The 8,340-nt window shown below is 39.1% G+C and overlaps 2 long non-coding RNA genes across 3 annotated transcripts; both read left to right on the plus strand.

Annotated features, from left to right (window-relative positions):
- The first annotated feature begins 1,862 nt into the window (after positions 1-1,862).
- Positions 1,863-3,906, plus strand: LOC124686944. Its single transcript, XR_006998015.1, has 3 exons — positions 1,863-1,973; positions 3,601-3,684; positions 3,787-3,906. It is a non-coding gene; the product is annotated as an uncharacterized LOC124686944 (long non-coding RNA).
- Positions 3,907-3,965: 59 nt separating this feature from the next.
- On the plus strand, positions 3,966-5,364 carry LOC124686945. 2 transcript variants are annotated; one of them, XR_006998016.1, is made up of 3 exons: positions 3,966-4,003; positions 4,719-4,862; positions 5,339-5,364. It is a non-coding gene; the product is annotated as an uncharacterized LOC124686945 (long non-coding RNA). The 2 variants fall into 2 exon arrangements; XR_006998017.1 differs by lacking the exon at positions 5,339-5,364 and adding an exon at positions 4,964-5,046.
- Positions 5,365-8,340: the final 2,976 nt, after the last annotated feature.

Below are 8,340 nucleotides of genomic sequence, written 5' to 3' on the forward strand. Positions count from 1 at the left end.
GGACATCTCTTGTGCCACGAGGATGGAGCCAAACAGACCATGTGGTCAATCCTTGATATGTGAATTTGGTAATCGATTTGCCTGCTAACTCAATTTCTAGACCAAGCGCTATTGGTGATTATATTTTCTTTTTATTTTCCTTTTTTCTTTACATGTATTCTGAATTTTTGATCTGGTCCATCAGGTTGGTGCGGTCATGGCCTGTTCTTTCTCTGGCCGTAGCAACATGAAGGCTGATGTACCCGATCCTCCTGGAGATGGTATAGAGAGGCTGGATGGGTCCACTCTCTTATGGACGGAGTCTGGTTCCGGCAATGAGTTTGCGCTCGCCATCTCCCCGGTCACGGCGGCGCTCTCGACGCTGTTGCAGGCTCGCGCAGCTTCGCGTGCTAGTGGTGTAAGGGGCGGCCGTCGCCTCTACTAGGCTGCACGCCATGAACTGGGTTAGTAGGTTTTACCATGTCACTTCTCGTCTTAGCTCAACTCTATACATAATTCTACATTTTTTAGTAGCTTATCTTGCTTTGTTCCAATGTTAGACAACAACAGTTTGGTAGTAGATGGAAATAGTGCAGAATATGATTTTTTTTAAAAAAAATTTGGGAGGTAGTGCATCGTGCAAAGTTTGTTGATAATTAACCCAACAAGCAACATTGTATCATATGCCAAGGAAAACACTGTTGATGACAAGCAAGAGCTTCATGTGGTTGTGCAGGGGATATAGCATGTTTCAGTAATGGAGTTAAAAACATACAATCGAGCTCTCCATAGAGCTCGATGGAGCCGACCCTCCCCTTCCTCTGCCTCGACAGCTGGTACCAACACCAACCTCGGACACCTCCGAGCGGCAAGTGCCACCGTGCACTCGGTAGTTGGCTAATTCAAGGTTGCCGCCGTCAGTCCCCTGCTCGACCTTGCTGCGACTGAGGCATACAATATCACATTGATCCACACAAGGTATGTCGTATTTATTTTCTCTCTATTTTCTCTCTGCCCAGCTGATTTCATCACTTAAATTTCTCGTTTGAGATTGTAGGCAGTTGTCATATGGCGTCTGTCCACACAAGTATTCCATGTGCATTTGAGTCAGTTTTAGAACTCAATGCAACCTGTATGAGAGATGCTCCCTTCCGCTCCTTAAATTTTTACGGTTTCGTAGTGGCCATAGTTAAAGTAAATGTGCGAAGCAGAGTTATCATTTTTCAGTGGTATGGATACCCCTACAGATATATGAAATTGATACACACACGGCTGAATAGGTTGTGTTTAAAATATCAAGTCACTTCATAGCAACACACCTACACTCCATTGGCCGTATGTGCACTTGATCATCATCTAACAATATCCAAACAATTCTCTTCTTTGTGCGGAAGAAAATGGCATATTTTAGCATTCTAGCTTACTCGTCGGGGAGCTACATCTCCTGCTGGTAGGTTAGTTGCTGAAGATGGGGTTCTTAATGTACTTTAAGTATATCTTCACTGGCTAATTTTAGTTTGCAGGGTATGGTCAGCAAGAATTTGTTATTAATTTAACATGATTAAATTCCCAGCAACTTGGTGCACAACCTACTCCTATAATCTTAACGTCTAATCGACCAAGCTGCCCATTCTTGAGTTATGATGACAGAGAACAAATTTGGATCTGATTTTTCAAATTTAATCCTCAGATCTTCCTATATTTGTTCGTGCGGTTTTGTGTGTGGAAGAAGGACATGCATGTTCGAGCTTGGCGCAGACGCACATCATTTCGATCTGGTATGTCCATTTGTTGAACACGGGAACTTCTTGTCATTAATCTTGTGTTGTTAAGAAGAAGAAATTAATAGAAGAGCCAATTCTTGTGTTGTTTTGTAGTGAAATTTTGCACATGAGGTACCGATGGAAACAACTACTTTGAAGGAATCTGATGCTTCAGTTCACCATTTGGGAGATCTAAGAGGCATTCTCTCTCTGCAAGAAAATTTGCAATCTGTAAGATATAATGATACGTTTCCTCTTTGGGAAGGTATCATTCATATATTCTCCCTGGCTATAGGTATTTGAGAGATGGTTCGATATGCAATGGTGTGGTCCGTATCCCTCGAGCCATGCCTCGAGCAATGGTGTGGACGTGTGGTCTGTATTTGAGAGATAGTTCGATTAAGATCGTTATGTTACCCCTATTGCTAGGCACCGAGATCTTTATGATATATATAGTTCCCTTTAGCTTGATCTCCGTGACCAAAAATACAACATTAAAAAGCTAGGCTTATTTCTTATTTATGTTTTATATGTGTAAATGATCCCTGTGACAAAAAATATACATCAGTACAAAGCTAGGCTTATTTCTCATTTATGCTTTATGCGTGTACATGTCCCATCAGTTCTCTGTTCTGGGTACAATTTTCTTGGTATTGGTTAAGAAACTATTCAGGTAATGTCAGTACGTACAAATGTACATCTATAGTGAACAGTTAGTTCAGGTCACTATACTTAAAAGGTTAGTCCAAGCCATTGCCTTTAAAAAGATTAGCTAAACCCAGTCCAGACCATTGCATTTAAAAATATATTAGTTGAGCCCGTTCCACTTTTGTTATATATGCTTCTCAGCCAGTAATACTTGAATAACTATGATTCTAGATGGCATCCTGATGTTAATTTTTTGATTGTACCACGCTATGTTGTTACAACTATTAATTCATCGATCTTAGGAGTGGACATTGGGGCGGTGGTAGAGGAATTGTTTTTTTTTTTGACATATGGTAGAGGAATTGTTGTGCTACTTTATTGGCCTCAAATAGTGTAAGTTGTTTAGGTTTATGTCAAACGGTAAAGTTGTTATTTCAACTTGATATCTGGACTGCCAGTTGCATGCTTGGTACCGATATCATTATGGTATGACATGGTTCTAGCTACCCATATTTATCTCAAAAATTCACTCCATGTTTTGCTAAACTAATTTTCCCATGTATGTGCTTTTAGTCGAAGTAAGGTGATTGACATGAATTAGTGTCTCACATTGGCATTTTCATTTCGATCCTTGCTCGCACTCTGAAAATTATTTATTTCAATTTGTTAAGGCGAAAGAAGCCTGCTGGTCTCTCTTTTTTATTTTGACCTTATTTTCCTTTTTCGTAGGATGGCAGTGAAAGAACTATAACTGAAACATTGAACATGGCCAACACTAAAGTAACTGAATATTGATGTTCCAATTGCAGCGAGCACATGCTTTCTTCGCCTCCTCAAGATTCTTGAAATATAGTATAATATATTAATATATATACTTTATTAGCTCTATAAATTATAGAATAGTTAATTCCCAACACGAGGAATAATATATTTCCCGATATGATTCTACTAGCCTACATATGTTTTAACAATCATCCCTTTTACGATCCATGTTCTAGGTAGATCTCAGTACTAACTACTGCTAACTACTAAGAGAAATTGTTGTTGATGCTGCTACCTCCACCTTAGCAGTCATCATGTGTAATATGCTTCGTTTCATTACAGATTGACACATATTTTTTCATGCGTTTTGTCTTCGTGCTTCGGTTATATACTTCACGGATTGTTGTGATTTCACTTTAGTTACATTATTTATTTTTATGTTGACAAGGATACAAATATCTTCTCATTTACTGCATGGAAAATCAGATAAAAAAAGGAAGCATCTTAGATTGACATCCACGAAGTTCAGCAGGTGAGGACATACAATCTACGCCTCCTGTAGTTTTCTTCGGCTTCTCTAACTACATCATACTTGGGTTTTGAGCATTAATTTGCTCCCAGTTATTTGATGCAGGTACGTATATATTTTTATATATTTGGTTTGATGCTCCATTGTATCCCATATATAGTTGAACTTCAGAGAAGGTCAGGTAATCGAATGGACTCCAAAATCGTTGAGACCTCCGAAATGACTTATCTGGGTGGTGCTCCACTTCCTCAGCATGGAGGACCTTCTGTCCACTAGAGGACCTAGCCGCAAAGCATATGCTACTTCCTTCGCATAACTCCAGGTACCATATTTTATCTTTGTAGTATTGGTCATAGGAAAGGATAGATCAGACCTCGTGCTCGTTAAGTGCAACAAACAAATTTTCAATGATAAATTTGATTCGATGGTTAAGCTTCCAAAGTGAAAATAGTAGTACGAGCAGAGTTTAAAAACAAAGGTTGTAGGGCTTGCTGAACTGATTTTAGCTCAAAGCGCAGTGCACGAGCCACCTTCTTAGGAAGCAGATTGACACGTCCTATATCATCTTATGTCGAGTTAGTAGCTACCTTCCATTCTTGGTGAAATGACAATGGATGGAAGTCATCTTACACATAAGTGTACTAATTTTAGGATTCATGATGTGTGATGTAGAACATAACAGTTTTGTAGGCCCATCGATAATCAATACTCTAGATCAGATTGTGGGCTACAGGGAGACAAAAAGATTTGGTCTGCGTAGCCTACAATCGCAACACAAAATCACTGCAACAGAGATGCGTATTATATTTTCTAGGATGTCCTTTGCAATCCTGAATCTTCCATGAAATTAAGATGTTCACCAGCAACCTCCCCTACACTCCTAAACTATCACTTTACATTCTCTGAATTAAAGCAGAAGCTGGGCTGAATCTAATCTGGTCAATACCAACGCCTACACTAGCCATGCGTTCTTTAATAAGCCTTCTTCTTGGTGATATAAAGATTGGCTAATTAGAGTTCAATGATATTTCGAGCAGAGTGGTGTGAAATTATATTTCTGTCAAGGCACTATGCACCTAATACAATGAAGATGTATTCAAGAAACTTCCCAAAACACATGAAGTGAACTTTCTGACGATATAAGAACCTGATGAGCTGCTATTAAGATCAAACCAACAAAGGTAAGGTAAAGTTTTGAATATTTATGTTTTACTCTAGCAAAAAACTAATATTCTTGGTTATTTCTTTCCCTAATTTGCTCCATAATTCACTAATTTTACAGGAATGTAATCATTGGATTTTCACCATGGAACTCATTTTGTACATTGCTTTGAAACGGAATTTGCCAAAATTCCATTCAACTTCCATCATTCTTTATTTGCAGAGCACCAAAACTGAGGCCTAATTAGTAAATGTGATATACATTGAGACCATAATAATAAAATGCAGCTCAAATCAATATCAGCCTTGAATATGAAGTAATCCACTATCTTTTTTCCATTACCATGGTAGCTCATTAATTTCAGATTTAGTTGCATATTATTTTATTTATGAACTATGTATGCATTGCTGCATAAGATGGAAATTAAGGTTAAATATTAGCTGACATTCTATTTGTTACACCCTTTTGAACTGAAAAAAGTTACTTGCTTGCCAGCCACTGGAAAATTTCAGGTGCCTGACAAGAAAACTATGTAGAGGTAGGCAGCCCAAGTAATTAGTCATTTGGATTTACTTAAGTTTCTGAATTTCACCAGGTTTGTCCTCTGCTCGATATCTCTACAAATACTTTTCTCAACCTTTACCGACATCAGTATATCTTATGGGCATAGGAAAGTGATATGTCGACCACAAGCTTGGGGCAAATAGGCTGGCTATAGATTAAAAATGAACTTGAGTAAAAGAAATATAAAATGAAAAAAGGTTGCCCAACTCAATATAACCAGTTATAATATTATGGGTTCTGCATTCACATAACATGAGTGTGAATGTGTTCCCTGTCTATGCAGATTAGTTTTTTGCTAGAGTTTGTAGATCAGTAGCAAATAATATATTTGGGTGGACTAAAGAAAACAAGTTTATTTTAGTATCAATTGCTACATGCTCTATATATTTGTGGGGCAGCTTCACAACTAGCTAGAGACAAGAGGCATTACTAAACAGCGCACCTTCTGGGTTTTTTTTCAACTGCGTCAACTCATTAGTTTTTTATAATAATCAAACTTATATTGGTTAAGAATACTCATAATATACTTATTTTTATAAAATTCAAATTAAATAGTTTAGCATTAGTATGACTTTGCAAAACTCAAGCCACCCCTCGACATTGTCAGATGAGAAATATATCCCATATTATCTCAGAAATTAAAAAAAGGTACCTATAAGTGATATTTGTTCACTGGGGGAAATGGAGAAAGCTATATGATATTTAGTACATTTTGGAATATTTACAATACTTATATACTTTAGTTGTATAGAGTTTTATATTTCTTAATAGAAACCAATGAATCGGTTAATACAATAATTAAGCACTCAAAAGCATATTTATAAATGGTCGTCCGACTCCGTGGTAGCTGGTAAGCTCCCTGTGGTCTTGCCAGGTCAAGAATTGATTACTTATGAAACTCATCATGTTACATATTCTCCTCAGCTAGCTGGGGCCACATAATTAGAACGTTCGATGGTTCGATATTCGTTACTAATACACAAAGTTGTAGGCTTTGGTGAATCTGTTGGGTTCCTGCAGGTCCAAGGTCAAGAAATTGCGCAGACAGTTTCACTGTTCCAAGAAATGACGTCTGATGCATCTCTGTAAAAGAGGGATATGGGTTGTACAATAAAAACCCGATAGATGGTCCTGCTCTGGTGTTTTAGGTTGCTACAGCAGGGCAAAGCTCTGGATGTCTCTAAAGGAAAGTTGTGGCTTGCATACCTCTGTTTTTAGAAGTGAGCCAGACCCATCATTTTTTACTAAGTTGAGTGTATCTATTTGTTCCATCAGCTACGCACAATGCATATGAGATATTAATAGTTTTAGAAACACATCCACAAACACATTGCTACATGTCTATCTGTAACATAACAGTGTACCATTTTCATTTACATTTCGTTTTCTAACTACCATTTAAGAATTGAATCCAAGGATACCAGTTGTTTCTATATTTCATCTTGGAATGACTAAGTCGTGTGTGTTCTTCATTTATAGCTTAGTTAGTTTTATATTTTAATGCACAATTAATATAGCGATTGCCAAATCGTTTACCAAAGATGGGGAACGCATGCCAAGTCGGGTTCCTGATTCACAAACTTTTACACTTAGCTAATATGATCTCCGGTCCTTTCTTGCTAGGTTTAAGCTATGAATGTCAGTGAGATTTCATCCAGGATCATGATCAAGGCGGCGTTCACAGTCTGCAGTTTCCAAAGCCATTAACAACACCATACCCACCAAGGGCGAAGGGAGAAGTGCCGGTGACATTCTCTCCGACAACATGTCATAGACATCATTCCGATGGAGAAGTCCGACTATACAACAAACAAACTTTGACATGTCGTACTAATGAAAATTTACATAGTGTTTTTAGCTATTGAATATTTTTTATTGATGTTTTATTACCGTCGATATCTATAGATGCTTAATATAGTACTTTACAAACTGTTTACGGAGCCGCGAGTCATGGCAAGCCCCAAAATATTGCTCTATTTCCTCTTTTCTTGATTTTATATAAGTGTTTGCTACTCCATTCATGATTTCGTGTGCTTTGTCCTGATTTCATCCCACCGACTTTGTTTTGTAAAATCTAAAAATTGTATTTTCATTTTAACCCGATTTTCATCATTCTTATACAAATTGTAAATCAGTGGAAATTTCACGGGATCGTGCGCCAAGGCGCACATTTAAATCTAGTAGGTGTTATTAGTCATACCTGAGATTCTATGCACGCAACAGTGGCGTTGCAGTATATGTGACGCGTTTGGTAGCCTGCATGCTCCTTGGCTCGCATCGGTCTAGCTTTTTTCGGCCCGTTTGGTTACCTGGCCGAGTCCGTGTTCTTGTAGGAACCGCTTCTCAAAGCACCCTCAGGTCAGGCCCTGGAGGAACACCCGGTTCGGTCGTTTCTAGCGAGCCACCCCCGTTTCCGCAAAAGTGGAGAACATGGCGTCCTCGTAGATCCCGCGGGAGATGCCGGGAGCTCGCGCGGGACGGCGAAATCTCGGCGGGATGAATTCGGTCACCGCGTTTGAATTTTCGCCACCGTATATAGGGGCGGTTCTCTCACCGGCAAATCCAAATCCCCCATTTCCCCCCATTTCGAGCTCATCCACCATTTCCGATCTAGCGACATGGCCGGCTCTACCTCACCCGCACGGCCGGCGAGGCTTGCGGCGGCGACGGCGGCTGTGGCAGCGGCTACTGGCCACGGATGGTCGTCTTTTTTCTCCGTGTCCATGACTTAGGTTGTGATAAGCTTCTGCATACCCTAGCCTTAGATCTAGATCTTTTTGGTACACAACGTGGGTCTGAACGAATCCATTGTAGGACATTCCTTCATCGCTGATACGTTGCAAACGTATCTATAATTTTTGATGCTCCATTCTTGTTCTACACCAATTCCTCTATGTTTTATGTGCACTTTGCATCATTTTATGACATTTATT

Source organism: Lolium rigidum, chromosome 2, assembly GCF_022539505.1.
Source record: "Lolium rigidum isolate FL_2022 chromosome 2, APGP_CSIRO_Lrig_0.1, whole genome shotgun sequence".
NCBI lineage: Eukaryota > Viridiplantae > Streptophyta > Magnoliopsida > Poales > Poaceae > Lolium > Lolium rigidum.